The 15,744-nt window shown below is 46.6% G+C and overlaps 1 long non-coding RNA gene across 1 annotated transcript; it reads left to right on the top strand.

The window, feature by feature from the left end:
* The first annotated feature begins 1,244 nt into the window (after nucleotides 1–1,244).
* LOC138569054 (uncharacterized) lies at nucleotides 1,245–2,823 on the top strand. Its single transcript, XR_011303088.1, has 3 exons — nucleotides 1,245–1,368; nucleotides 1,738–2,171; nucleotides 2,451–2,823. It is a non-coding gene; the product is annotated as an uncharacterized lncRNA (long non-coding RNA).
* Nucleotides 2,824–15,744: the final 12,921 nt, after the last annotated feature.

Below are 15,744 nucleotides of genomic sequence, written 5' to 3'. Positions count from 1 at the left end.
AGGCACAGAGAGATTGTTCCTCTCTCACAGATGTGCATAAGCAGGCACCGGTGAGCCCATAGTTTGGTTGTGCCACAACATATCAGCAATGTGTCTCCATGAAGAGTTCTCTGATGAGGGAAACTATTCAGGTAAGACCTTCAACTCCTGCACGTCACCACGCATTCAACTGATATAGAGCTGGGATGCAGCACATCCCAGGAGGAACACCAAATTTGAAGTGGAAAACCCTGAAGGAAAATACCTTGTTGCTGGTTTACACCTTCCAGTATCACTTATACAAAATGCCATAATGGCGGCCTTAACCATTTCACTGTCTCCATTTTCGAAGCTGTATGAATCTGTTAATGACATGCTTAAGGACCAGGCAACTATCATTGCAATTAACCATTCAAAGATGATATTCTCGGAGGGCTTTGTGACCAACCTCCAAAGTAGACTCAACAAAGAGGCTGAAATATTGATTAACTGCCAAAATAGACTTTGTGATCTGGCCAGAAGAGAAGAACTAGATAAAAGCACACTGTTGGCTGCTTTTCTAGAACACTGTGAGTGGATGCAATTGCAATATAAGAATGCAAATGAGCCTGTAATCATGCGCAAGGCAAACGTCATATCATCTCCACAAGTCCAGCCCAGATGATCCATAGAGGGTGGACAATCAATAGATATATAAACAAATCCGCCTGTTATTTTACCTGTAATAGAGATAGAAAGTGATGATCCTCGGACACTAGAAAACCAAAGGCTGATGGAGGTCACCCATGAAAAAAGCAGTGTGGAGCCTTACCTTACGACGGAATGTCCCATGGGCAAATAACACACTTGTGCGCTAGTATTGATCCTGCCTCAACATCCCAGAAAAAGGTGAGAACCCTAAGAATGCTTCCATCAAAGATTTTGCAATTTTCCCAAAACAGACACGTATCAATTTATCCACTGTAACGCCTAAAGGAACACAACAACTAAAGAAGTCTAAAATCATACAAGTTGTGCATAAACCTATATCAAATGGGTGGAGGTGTTCTTGAGAAATCTAAAGACCCCTTTGCCGGGATCCCTGGACCACCACCAAAAAAGGGTACACCAAAGGGGCGAGACTGCACTGAAAAAAACATTGATTTTGGAGTGGCCCCATCTCCTATGAGAACAGAACAGGATGATAACTGTCAAGAGAAGGCGCTCACCGCGGTATATTTTACTTTGTAGAACTGCCTAATTGAAACGCCGGCAATCTGTGGCTTCACAACTACGCGATTTCAACACGCATTTCACGTTGTGCTGCATCTAAACGTAGATTCTGTCTGATTTTTTCTTCATTTGGAGTGCAATTGAGCTGATGCTATGCACAGCCCTTTGATTTCACCGGTAAGCTCCCTCTAATCACTGTTAGGATCTTATATGCTCGTGTTTACGCTGAGACATGTGTCTTGAGTGAGATGTGCAGTCGCCTTGCGGTCACTGCGGTTTATGTGACAACTGTTTTACTCCCTTGCTTGTAGAGCCGTTTATTTGATACACTGTCAAATTGCTGTCTTATTGATTGAACAGCCATGCCACTAAGTGTCTTCATCAGCATCCTTAAAACCATGCAACGAGTGGGTTCCTTGCTGTTTTACACTCTAAATATTTTGAGGTACACATAATATTGTCTGTTGCAATAACGTATATGCAGACTAGTTTGTACTATCTACTTTAAACAGAAGCAGCGCTAGCATGATGCTCTTTCTGATCCAGGGAGTGCTTCATGAATACAGCGTCTTGACTTTGTGGGACCGCTTATTTTACCTCCATTGCTATTACTGGCACAGCAGATCCTGGAGCCACGTAACACCACCCCTCGGTCTCTTTTTCCTAAAATTAAGGATTATGTAAGTGAATCTATTTCCCTTTTTCTTTTCATGTAACTCTCTACAACACTGAGCGTTGAATACAACATTCGGTTGTTGCAGCAATTATGCAACAGATCTAGTTCAACCATAATAATGCACAATACTAATGATATGGTTACTTTATATTTATTTTTATAGTGCCTTTCCTGTGATCCCCTGGACAAATACATCTTGATGCACCTTGCTTCAGTTATGCTGCTCAGGGTCTTCTAGGTTTTATCGCCATAAGTCATTCATTGACCCTATGCGTTCTCTTCACACCTGATCCAATGATTACAAGTAAGAGGTCGAACCACTTTATGTGTCACACTGTTCTGTCACCTACTTATGTCAGTCTTTGTAAAATTGTTGTTTTTAACCACTTGGTGTAGACAATAAATAGATGTTACAACTGTCTCCCATAGTGAAACAAAGGTCTGTTAAATACTAAAACAGTCTGTCAATATGAGAATATTTGCTCAGCTAGTTGTTTACACAAACTGCATGGAGATGTAAAATTACAGTGAAGTGTTTTAAATCACATGTGGTAATCACATATGTATATATGTATTTCTTTAGATCTATGATGCCAGTATCACACCACCCACAAGGCCCATTGTGAAGAAATGATCTGTCCTGAAGATGGCCACAATATCCACCCTTGTATGGACATCTGAGAAAATGTCCAATCTAACGCTTGGCCGAAACATGTCGACTTTTCATATCTCAGTAAACGTCTAAAGTTAGGCACTTCTAAAACTAGTATATAGGACTATAGGGTGCATTTATTTTACCCATCGAGTCTCTTTTTTCTTGTTTGTTTTTTCCCCCTTGCCTTGGTTGTTGATATGTTGACACAAAGAGTATTTGTGTGCTTTTGTGTCTTTTTTACTATGTAGATGTATTAAATTGTTCTTTTTACCTTTATATTCATTATTAAAATTTGTTCTCATGTACGCGTCTGCATCCGACCATTTGTACCTGTTGACCTTTGTATAAATGTTGTTAGGTAGACAACTGTAAGTGTGACCATAAGTGTTTCTATCTCTTTGTAGGTTCTTTCGTAGTGAGGGGTAAGTAATTCTCAGTGCCGGTTCCCGGAACTTAGCTTTTTTTTTATCATCTGAGGAGAGATGCCTGAGCGATTTGCTGAAAGAAATTTCTATTCAGGGGCAGAGGAAGTCTTAGATGATTCTGGAGGAATGGAGATGGACTGTGGAAATTATAGCATCAACACATTCTCAGCTCATGCTGTGTCCCCTCCCCCCATATTCCAACGCACTTTGATCATACGCATTTCTTCCAAACAGTTAAAGAGAAAAGGCTGTCCTTAGTCAGGAGAGCAATTAGAAGCAGGAGGGACAAACTGATAGATAATGTACAAAAGCAAAAAGTTAGTGTAAACACCTGGCCGGGCTGGCATCCAAGCACACCGCTTGAGACCCTGCTCACATTGGATACTTAACCGAAGAAAAGTCCAGAAATGGTTGCATCATATTCCAGAATTATGATATATCAATTCGGACAATATTGATGTGGTACAATTTGTGAATGAGCAAAGATTGAACTCTCTACTTAAAGTCTGCCTCAGTGAAATCTAATTTATTGAAAGCAACCTCGCACCTGCTACCTCTTGGGTTTGATTTGAGAGATCAAAATGAGCTACCCAACGAGAATTTAGCACGTCAGCAGGGATCTACAACAGAGTGAGCTTGTTATATGGCCAAATTGGGCAGGACAGAGGGAAATCACTCTAAAGCTGACCAATATAAAGTACTCTCCGATAAGTGTGAGAGTTGACTGTTTAAAGGACCAACCGCTGCAAGTCCGAGGAACTCAAGAAACAAGACTATCACACTTGAACAAGCAAGACTGGATATGGAAAACTGCATCTCTGGCAGTACAGAAACATCATTAACGCCAAGCAGAAGGTGAAGTCCCGGCACTCCGAATAGGATCATGGAACACAAGAGGCTTCATGCCTCTGTTTAACAATGAAGATCTGGGTTTGGGGCCTTTGACATATTATGTCGCCAGGAGTCGTGGCTGAGATCAACACCTGTCTGTGATGGATTTGTTTGCTACTTGAACCAGGCAAAAAAGGATTGGCAGGAAGACCCTACTCTGGCCATTTGACACTTATAAAAATTGGTATTGGGATCAAAGTAAGAGAAGTGGCCAACCCCAATCCTTTAATCCAAATGATGATAATAGAGATAACTAAGACTGAACAAGACAGAAAGATCTTATTTGTGATATTTAACCTATATTGAGTGTGGCCATGTTTGGGGAAGATGTTTTTATTGAATCTGTAACAAGCTTAATAGATGGGATATACTTCACCCTCAAAGACACACCTATCATCATTTGCGGGGACTTAAATGTGAGATACCTAGATGATATGGGGAAGTTACAAAACAAGCTTAGACCACAAAAAGGGGCTGCATCATGGCTAGAAGTGTCTGGTCGAGGGCTGCACAAATGGACAAAGGGTGACATCCATGGAAATCCAACTTGGGTGAGGGGTGAGCAGAAAGCCTGCCTAGATTATTGCTTTGTCTCGGCCAACATATTGCAACTAGAGGCTCTGTTCCAGGTGGTCCTAATGCCAGCTAGTGACTGTTCAGATGGATTACTGAACTCGGACCTGGAGGGGCAGAGGTTCAGAAGGCCAGCCTAGTTTCTTGGAACAGGGTAACCTCTGGACAAGCCAGACCAATCACGGTAGCGATGGTGGCGGTCAAGACTAAGTCTCAAGAGGGGTGAGGGTGACTGAAAGACCTCAGTGAGCACACAAAGCAAGGACACTTACAAATTACTCCAGACAGGTGTTATATTAAAAATATAGACACATTTATTACAAGGCCTTTGTAACATCGACCATAGCAAAGAATCACAATAATACAAAAGTAAACCAACGCATCACAATCAATACAATATATATACAAGACCGAGGGGTCTAAAGGGTTATGAGCACGTAATATGTAGACCACTTAGAAGGGGAGGAAAACAGGCAGTGCAAGTAATCATTAGACCCAGTTCGACATCAGAAATACACCTAACTAGGAGGAAGTCCGAGCCCTACGAAGAGAGGAGCCTTATGCTCAAAAGTACCTGCACACACTGGTGCCAATGGATAAAGTAGGGTCTCTTCAAGGGTCTCAGGCAGTTCAGGAAGGTGAATGAAGTGATGAAGAACAAGTCCCCACTACTCAAGCAAGGCCTCCACTTGTGGGCAGAGGCAGGGTGAGAGTGCGGGATAGAGTCGCTATTTCGCAACAGGGGTAGAAAAGAAACGGGCTCCTGCGCGAGGGGCCACCGCTTGGGGTATGGACTACTCACCGGTCCCTGACGCAGGCCGACCCAGCCTTCTCCAGTTCAGTTCACTTTGCTGGCAGGTTCACATGCGATAATCAGGACGTCTCAACACCGTGTAGATTCTGTGTAGCAGGATGCAGGGTCGAGGGTGTCCCAAATGCAGCGAACGTGCACAGGTTGTTACCACAGCAGGGCAACACAGCAACCGCTTTTACTCTGGTCCGGGCGCACTCGTCTCACTTCAGACCTGGGAATGCCAAGTGTACGAGATTCGGTGTGAGGGTGCTGGGGACGCAGAACAAGCAGTAGACCAAGATTTGAGGTCTTCCCCGAAACAGCGGCGGTGACAGAGCAAAACGTCCTGCGTAAGATGGTCAGCCCACTGGTTGGCCCAGGGACACTTCCGAAGAGGCTTACTTGCAGGGTTTGATGAAGGTGCCGGGAATAGTTGATCCCACTATTCCAATGGGTCGAAGCGCCTTCGCAGACCTTCTAAGACGATCAGATGCAGAGGGGTCTCACAGGACGACAGCGGTTCAGGGTGCCAAACCTTCAGCCGGTCACCAGCGGTTCCTCGACCCAGCTTCTTTTTGCAGGATACTTGGCTCCTCATCCCTTGTTCGGTGTGAACTCAGGAGATCGACATGGTAGTGGTGTTTTCAGCCTCCTCTTATCCAAAGTTCCCTTCGTGCCAAAACGGAGAGGACCCAATGGGAGATCTGCTCACAAACACTCACACCATACGTGGACCTATCACAGACCACGGTGGTCCCAGGCATTCAGGACACTCCAGACTCTTTGCCACCCAAGATGTGTATTGGGACCAGACATCCCAGCCCACATCCTGGAGGCACACACAAGGCATGCAGAAGCCCGCGAAAGCGTTGAGTTTCGCGGGAAAGTGCATGACCAAATAAGGACGGACCCGGGTCGGCTCGACATGGGGAAGGTGAAGGGGCAAGATGGTCAGAGGACAGGACAAAGAACCTCTTGGCATGGCTATTTTGGGTCCAGGCCACTCATTTGTGCCAAACGCGGTAAGCGTGGATAACATGGCGAAAAAAGGTTCAAAACACAAGAGAAACGATAGCTGCCCCCAGTCCTGTCCGTGACACACTTGCACAGTTCATAATAAGTCCAGCGAGAGTTTCTAGGGCCTTTGGAATGACTAGAGACCCAAGAGCGCGGGAAAGTAAGTTACAGTGCACTCTTGTTTCATGTTGCACAAAAGCTGCAACATGAGGAAAGAACTAAGGGAAACAAAGTCTCCCAGTACTGGCTGTCTTAAGGGCATGTCAGTTTCCCCATAAGAATTGAGCGAAAGCCCAGAGGAGTGCGGTGGAAGGCTGCGCTTCTCTGGCAAAGTCTAGATCAGGATGTCAAACAGCAGCAAAAAGTTTGGGGGTTGTTACATGGAGGGAAAATTACATACAATATGAAATCTTTCCTAACAGTGACCATAATTTACTAGAAATAATATGCGAGGGTAGACATACCTGGATACATTCTATAGCAGTATCGGTGATACAGATCTCGCAAGGAAGGAACAGACTGTGGATACACCCAAGGGATGTACCAATGATCACAGCACATTTCAGGAAACAGCAGAGTGTTTGCAAGAGGTGGGAAGATTGATTACACATGGCTGCTAGCCGATTTTGTAGAGGCTAGACACAACTATGGAAAGCCAGACTTTAAACCCAAACACATTTATAACAAAGAGGTGGTGGAGGCAAGGACGTTGTACCGCTCAGATATAAGGAAACTCAAACGACTGGAAGGTGGTGTGCCTGGGCCTTTAGTGTAAAAACATAAACAACAATACAGAAATTGCCTAATTGCATCTAGAGCATTGAGATCACGTCATGACGCAGAATGTATGTTACAAATCATCTGTAAAATGGGAACTAATTAATAATGACAGCAGGTTGCAAACAGCATTCATAGCGTCTCAATTTACTGAATATAAATGGATAAGATACTTCACAACATTGTTTGCAACGACATTGCATAAAATACCCACTGAAACCAGTGGCTCATATACAAAATGGACCTTTGATTTTGATAAAGAGGACATATAGACATAGAGGGGTTGATTAGAAAAGTAAGCTCCTCGCGAGCACCTGGCCCAGATAGGCTCAGATAGGCTCATTAACTCCATGCTAAAAGAAGCCATATGACCATGGGTTGAGTTTATTCTTTTGGTCTTTAAACAAATAACGGTGACCAAAGAAGTACCCTGGTCATGGAAAATGGCCATAATAGGCCCGTTTTTTAAAAAGAGCGACAGAGAAGATCCAAGAAGCTATCACCCCATTGCCCTATTAGACATATTGGGAAACATTCTAGCGTCTATACTACGTGATCTGAATGCTGGAGCCACTGAAGCCGGCCAACTGGATCCCCAACAAACAGGCTTTGTGAAAGGGGACTACCTGAATTTTATCCATTTAGAACAGGCGTTCAACAGCGTTAATAGGGAGAGATTATGGGAAAATCTCTGAAGTTGGGAATGCCCCCGAGATCTATTGGAAGCAATTAGAGCATTATACTCAGGGACTTCAATATAGGTTAGAATGACAATGCACGGAGGTCTCCCTAAAAAAATCAAAACATATAGGGCAGTAAAACAAGGATGCACCTTGACCACTGTATTGTTTAACTTGTACATGTCGGACCTGGGCGAGTCCCTGTTCTCTATACCGGCTTTCCCTCTGAAATTACAGAATTACTATATCCCATGGATCCTGTATGCTGATGATTTGGTCATTATTGACCAGACTCCAATAAGGCTAGAGCGCAGTTTTGCCCAATTTATTAAATATGTAGCTGAAAATTGGGATGAGAGTGTCCATCAAGAAATCTAAAATCCTTACCATGAAAGCGGTACAAAGGAAGACTAACAGTGGATTTAAGTGGATCATAGGGGTAGAGGCATTGTTACAAGTAGACTCAATTTTATCTGGGGGCGGTGGTTAACCAGAATATAACTGAGAAAGCCTAGTACCTGACACTCAGATCCAAAGTCAAGAGATTAGCTGCCCAAGGGCTGGCCTTCCACACCTGATATGGAAAATACACAGCCATTCCGGTTTTGTCCTTCTAAAAACAGAAGGTTGTACCAATACTAACCTATGGAGCAGAAACATTATTAAATCTTGCATGCAAAACATGGGATATATTAGAGGGCTACTTTGGAGGAGGTGGCTTTGGTTATCTTCGAGCCTACTGGAATCATCTATTAGATATGAACTTGAGCTACGATCAATGGAGTCCATTGTACTATGGAAATCCATTGACCTGCTTAGGAAATGCATTACAACAGATGACCTCCCCCCTTTTGAGATTCTAAGGACTACACGCAAATAGAAAGGGGATTGGCTGCTGGAAACTTGCCAAAGGCGCGTCATTAGTTGGCTTGGGCACGTGGAATTTTCGACGGACATGCTTATAACGAATCCGGGACTGGTTAAGAAATAAATCCAGATCCAGGATTGGATAGATAAACAAGACAAAAGAAGTCAACATAGACTATCTTTAAACCTTGATCATGAAAGGAGAATGGTCAATTAACTCCTGATGTATCTTTCCAAATTTCCATCTCCTCATTATCGCAACCTATTTATGAAATTCCAGTAAAACATTCTCCCAACTAGAGCACGTCATTTGGGGGTCACCAGAGGTCGCAAGTGCAAACTCTATAGTCACAGTTGCGACCTCTGCCGACCTCCTTCGACCTCTGGATTGGAGCATGGTCTAGCATGAGTATAGCAATTGTATCTTGCAATGACGGATGAGTATGTAAACCAGATATTAACCTTGTGTAGTCTGCAGGTTAATTAAAACCCGTCACAAAATTCCTCAGATCTATATCGCTTTCTCTCTCACCATCGCTCTCTCTCTCTGTCTCTCCTCTCCATATCTCTCTCTCTCTCTCTCTCTCCTCTCTTTCTCGCTCTCTCTTTATCTGTCTCTCTCTCGCTCTCTCTCACTGATCTCATAAATCTCGCTGGCCTCAAGGCAGGTCAAAAATAACCAAAGCAGAAGAGAGCCACAATGAATGCTTTGTTGTAATGTGTCTCTTTCCTATCTCCATGGCATGCTGTTCAGGAAGTTTGTTTGCATGTATGAGGTAATGAGTGCCCAGAGTAGGAGTGCCCAGAGGAGGGGATGTCGTGTGAGTGTGCTGCTTTCTCTATTTTGCCAACCTCTGAAGCCTGAAAAGTAGATCCACGCAGGCTTGACATGTGGCCAACCTTGCACCAGACCTACAGATGAACTGGTCTGCTGTTAAATCTCGGTTACCAGTTTAATGGTACCCACTGCAGAGTGTAGTTTTCTTCTGACATTGAGAACATTAAGACATGTAATTGCTCATTTTACTGTAGCCGGTAAGATAGATCAGTGGGTTGAGCGCTTGGTGCTGCAATGTGCGTGTGTGAGCTGCAGGTTGCAGGTTTTAATCCCGGCAAGGCCCACTCAGCCTTTCATCCATCTAAGGACGATAAAAGAGTACCAATGCAGGCTGGGTGATATTGCACATATATCAGTTCTATATAAACCGCTTAAGATTAAGTGCATATAACAACACATCATTATAATTTGGCCTTGGATGTCTGCTTGCATTCACAGTAATTTGGTAATTTGGGCCTATACACACTGATATTAAAGATACATATGGTGGTCCATTCTTTTATGAAATGTATATCACATTAGTGATATCGTCACCATATTTTTCATCGTGTACTTAGGTACAATGCTATGTGAGGCCACTTCCTGTTTCGTCAAGGGGTAAAAGTTTGTGTTTCATTGCCACCCGTGCTGTCACTTCAGGGTGGTGTCAAATGACATCACTTCCTGGGATTTCATCAGAGGTCAAGGTCATGTGATGTCACGTCCGCTACCCCTGGCATTTTGGTGAAATGACGTCCCTGAACTAGAGAAATGCTGGAGTTTCGTAACCAGCTCCTGCAGACTCAATGCAACTCTAGGCACTGCGGACTAACTGGTCTCAGGGAATCGCAAAGATATTTTGTTGTAGTCTGTAGAGGCTTAACTGAGACGAGAACTCTATATTTAGCACATCTGATTTACAGAGGTTAAATCTCTGTCGGTATCAAATTGGTGGGACATGTTTCTAATTGGGGACAAGCTGAATCTGATTTTTGCAACAATTAAACTCGTGGAGCTGGTTTTATAGCTGGAATAGGGGAGCGGACGAGACAAATATTAATTATTTATTTTTGTCTTTTGCGTCCTCTCTCTCCTCTCCTTTTCTATTGTATTTTACTTAAATTAATGTTTGTAAATGATGACGGTGGAAGTGTTATATGCAAGAGCATTTTAACTGTGCTGGACATTTGAAAGGCTTGTAATAAATCAAATAAAAAAATAAAAATAAAATAAATGTATATTGTCATAGGTTGTCACTGTATTCTAATGGCAGAGGTGTTGAGGCAAGTCTGGTGTAAGCAGACAAAGCTGTTACATGTCCAGCTAGACCGAATATGGCGTCGTCGTAGCTGCATTCTAAAGTTTGTGGATGGATAGCCCTGGCTGCAGCATATGTCCACTGATGTGATGCGTTTATATGTACCTTAGGCTCAGGTGGAGCTTATCTTTGGTCTCGCTGTGTGATCTGATCGACTGTGTGAAAACACAAGCTACTCCTAGGCTCTTCTAGGCACTATAGACAGGTTACCCTCAAAGGCCCAAATGATAGCTGGTCTATTTGTAGGCGCTAATAGACCAGCTATCATTAGACTGTCTTCTAGGCTTGGCAGACAGGCTACCTTAGGATTTACGGATCCTAGGATTCTCTAAAGGGAATATACATGCTACTTGGGCCTCATTACGACCCAGGCGGTAAGTGATCGAAATTACCGCCATGGCGTAATGAGCGTTAACGCCATGGTCCGATGGCGATAAGAGCGCCATATTACGACCCATCGCGCACGAGCATTACGCCATGGCGGTAACGTAAACTACGCCATGCCGTAAACAGCCCTTACCGCCCTCGTTAACAGCGCAGGGTGACCTATCCCCACCCATCACTGCGGCGACCGTAGTCAGCGGTCACCGTAATTAGCAGTGACCGCAATTAGGCGGAACCGGAAATAGCGTAATCGCGGCGGAACGGGAAACAGCACAGCGGCCATCTTAAAAAACACAATCCATTGCCATCCTACCCGACCACACCACAACCAACCCTCAAACCCTGACATTCCCATAACCCACCCCTTTCCTCAGCCAACCATGCCTAAAGTTGTCAAGAAGGCATGTGACAGGCAGCGGCAGGAGCGCTTCAGTCGTGAGGAACTGCAAATGCTTGCAGACATGCTCCAGGAGAAGGCCGATGTTGTCTTCTCCACTGAGATGACCCGAACAGCCATAGGCCGCAAAAAGGAGGTGTGGGAACTTGTGGCACAACGTGTCAGTGCTGTTGGAACCACCCCACGCACCTCCAAACAGTGCCGCAAGAGATGGGACGACCTGCGGATCAGGGTCCGGGGCATTATGTCTGCCAATCATAACCTGGCCCTGGGAACTGGCGGGGGAGCAGACTCCCCACTGAAGATGCAGCCATGGGAGGAGACATGTGCCTCTCTGATTGGCATTGAGTGCATCGAAGGTGTCGGCGAGATGGAGAGAGGGGCCCCGACATCTGGAGACACAGGTAGGTGCCTCATATCCAGCCTTGCAAGACACCCTGATACACTTGCACGTGACAATCACAATGTGGCAGACGCAACACATCAGCAGATGAGCCACACCCTGCGCACATGCAGCATGTACACTGTACAGTAGGCAGACAGACACCTGCATGCAAAACGGAACCTAAAGGGAGGCAACCTGTATGTCACGGGCTACTAACTCCACCATCTATCCATTACACTCTTCACAATGCCTGCTCAATGTCCACTGAACCATCAATAACAGTCACCCTCCTCTGCTCCACCAAAGGCTCGCATTCGGACACTGGCAGGGACGACAGCACCAGCACCCCAGCCAAGAAGGCCAGGAAAGTGGGAGAAGGGAACCATGCATCCACCTCTGCTGGACCCAGGCAGAAACCACGCCAGGCTGAAGAGGCCAGGGCAGCAAAGTCCCCCGAGGAAGGGGTCGTGACAGCGCCTGCAGCCCAACAACACCCACTGTTGCCCACTGAGGGCAATGTGTCAGCAGGGAGCAGTACTGTTGGGGAGACTGCAGCCATCGCTGCCTGCTCCGGCAGTGATGTGGAGGATGACACTGGACTTGACCACAACACGCAACTGCACTCACCACACCTATCTCCAATCAGCCATCATGGAGATGACACCCAGGGCCCATCGCCAGCTAATTCATGGCCAGCAACTCCAAGCCCAGTGGGAGTTGTGGAAGATGGGAGTAGTCCCATTGATCCCCCATTGGCACCCTCCATTGGGCCAGAATTCCAGCTGTCGCTGGAGCAGATTGCCAACAGGCAGGAAGCACTGGGCACACTCCTCATGCAGCATGTTGCAGAATGTGGAAGTGCCAGTGCAGCCATGGAGAGGAGTGCTGATGGCATCAGGGCTGCCATCCAAACTGCCAGCAGGGACATATGCACCAAACTTGCTGCAGTGCGGCAGATGATGAGCCAGCTCATCCAGACAATTCTGGACACATGCCGTACTGAGCAGCCCGGTACATCCTCAGCTGCAAGTTCAGCACAAGCCTCTCCCGTCCGCAGGTCATCCAGGACCCTGAGGAGCACAGGCAGGGGGGCCCCAGGTTCCGGGAGAGGGGGCAGTCAATAGTGTGCTAAACTATACACACTTCACCACGGGCACTGTCACATGTTTGCAGGGTGTTCAGGGGGAGGGGGAGTGGGGAATTGGGTGTGTTGGAGTGTTCAGGGGGGAGGGGGGAATTGGGTGTGTTGGAGTGTTCAGGGGGGAGGGGGGAATTGGGTGTGTTGGAGTGTTCAGGGGGGAGGGGGAGAGGGGAATTGGGTGTGTTGGAGTGTTCAGGGGGGAGGGGGAGGGGTTCTGTTATACCTATTCAGAAGAACAATACACTTTTTCTTTTCTCACAAACGAAAAGTGTGGACATTGCTCATTGCGTATGTGTGCTTTATTGTTTTACAGTCCACAGTGTTGACATACCAGACACACACAGTGCCCCAAGTGCCATCCATATGTCATACACTCGCTGTGTGTGCTAGAAGTATCGGTCAATGACATTCTGACGCATTGTATGCCCCTCCTGTGCATCGCTGCCTCCCTGAGGTGCTGCCCCATCCCCATCATCATCATCCCCATCATCAGGTGGTTGTGGTTCAGCGTCAGGGGGCAGAGGCACGTTTCGTCTGATGCACATATTGTGTAGCATGACACATGCCATGACGATCTTTGCAACCTTCTCATGGCGGTACAGGAGTGCCCCGCCAGACCTGCTGAGGCAGCGGAAACGTGCCTTCAGTAGGCCAAAAGCATGCTCTATCACCACACGGGTACGTGCATGGCCATGGTTGTAGTCCTCCTCATGCTGGTTCGATGGGTTCCGCACTGGTGTGAGGAGCCACCTCTTCAGGGGATAGCCCGCATCACCTGTAAAATGTGAGAAAAGAATGTGTCAGGAACGAGATTGATATGTGAACATGACGCACAACCATGCCTTGATTCTGACTGTTACTGTGCACCAATTGGAGTTGTGGTTATGGATTTACACTGTGCAACCAGTATGTGTTCATGGCTCTCATGTACTGTTTTGCATGCAAAAACACAATGCAGGGGGGACGATTGCCTTGTGAGTGGCCATCCACTGTGTCCGTTCAGGCCGTCATTCATGTGACCTTGCACGTGTCCTGTGAGCTTGAAGCGCATATGATAGCAACATTGATGTCTGGCTCATTATGACCCCAGTGAGCATTACTGGTGTCAATGGGGACAGTTTGTGGGTCTTGTAGTGGTGCATTGATGTTCCTGTCTGTCATGTGCCTCCTTTGTGCGCAGTTGTGGGGGACAGGCCTTTCAGTAGTTGGTGCATGGTGACGTGCATGTTGGTGTTTTTCTTTAGGGTCAATGCGGTCACAATTTGCACAATGCACTTGCAAATGGTTGTGTCGTTTTTGGGATGCACTTTCATTCACATGTTGGGATGATTAGGTCAGGCATGATGTGTACACTACTCTGTTGACGTCAGTGCTGCCACAGGGAATGATCTGGCTACTGCTAGTTGCACCCATGTGACGTATGCATCACCCCCCTGTATCTGCCAGATGAAATATGCATTGGTACGTCATTCAACACCCACTTTGCATTTCCATGCTCATGACATTAGACTCACCGAGTAGGGAGGATCTTGGCCCTGCATGTCGCTCCATGTAGCGTGGTATTGTTGAGTTCCGAAGGACCATAGAATCATGGGTTGATCCGGGGAATCTGGCACAACAATGTGTGATGATCCTGTTGGAGTCACAGACCATTTGCACGTTGATTGAGTGGAAATGTTTACGGTTGCGGTACGGTACCTCCATGGCATGTGGGACCACCAATTCAACATGGGTGCAGTCAATGGCACTAATGCAACCAGGTATGCCGGCCAGTGCATGGAAACCCACTTTGGTGTTGGCAATCTCCTGGGCAGACCGTGGTAATGAGATGTGGTCATCTGTGTGCTTGAGGAGGGAATCGAGCACTTGCATCAGTGTACGCGAGAATAATGGTTGTGATATGCCATGCAAGTGCCCCACTGTGTGCTGGTAGGTACCTGTGGCCAGGAAGTGGAGCACGGACACTACCTTCAGTAGGGGGGGGGGGGTGGCAGTGGGTGTTTCAATCATGCTGACGATGTCGTTGTGTATCATGTCCACAATGGTGGTGATGGTGTCCCGGTCCAGTCGGTACAGGGTGTGGATCTGCTCAGCGGTGAGGTTGAATGGGCTGGGTCTGATGCGTGGGATTGGGGGCTGCCTGCGTGGTGGCATTGGCTGTGCTGGTGGGGCTTGCTGGGCCTGCCTTGCCCTCCTTCTCCTCCTGCGTCTCCTCTGTGCAGCCTGTTGTTGTTGTTGTTGTTGTTGTTGTAGTTGCTGTTGTAGCACTCGCATTGCTATCAGGTCCTCCAGCCCCAACATTGCTAGTCCTATTGGTATCATTGTGGAGTGTGACTGGGTGTGGGAAGGGATGGGGTGTGCTCGTGCTCTTTTTGTACTTCCTGAGACTGTATTGCCTTCACCTGTGCTGTTTCTGTGCACCTGTGGCAGCTGCATTCACTTTACATGGCCCTTTACGGTTGGTTCGCGATGGCATAATTAGCACCATGGCGGTAAGGTACTTAACGGGCTGGTTGATGGCGTTAGGGGCATGTCCGCTTGGGTCGGCATTCGCGTACCTTTGCGCCATGGCGCTAAGTACGGTGTGGATGTTCGCGTGCGCGCGCCCTTAGCGCAGTCAGCGGCAGCGTTAGCTACGATGCCGCTAATGACATCGTAGTTTACGGTCACGGGTCGTAATCGGCCCTAGCGGAAGACGATGGCGGTAATCGTTTACCGCCATCGTTTTTCGCTTTGCGCCAGGGTCGTAATTTCTAA

This window comes from Ambystoma mexicanum, chromosome 2q (genome assembly GCF_040938575.1).
Source record: "Ambystoma mexicanum isolate Mex_15411 chromosome 2q, UKY_AmexF1_1, whole genome shotgun sequence".
NCBI classification, from domain to species: Eukaryota; Metazoa; Chordata; class Amphibia; order Caudata; family Ambystomatidae; genus Ambystoma; species Ambystoma mexicanum.
This window is presented reverse-complemented; position numbering and strand designations above follow the sequence as displayed.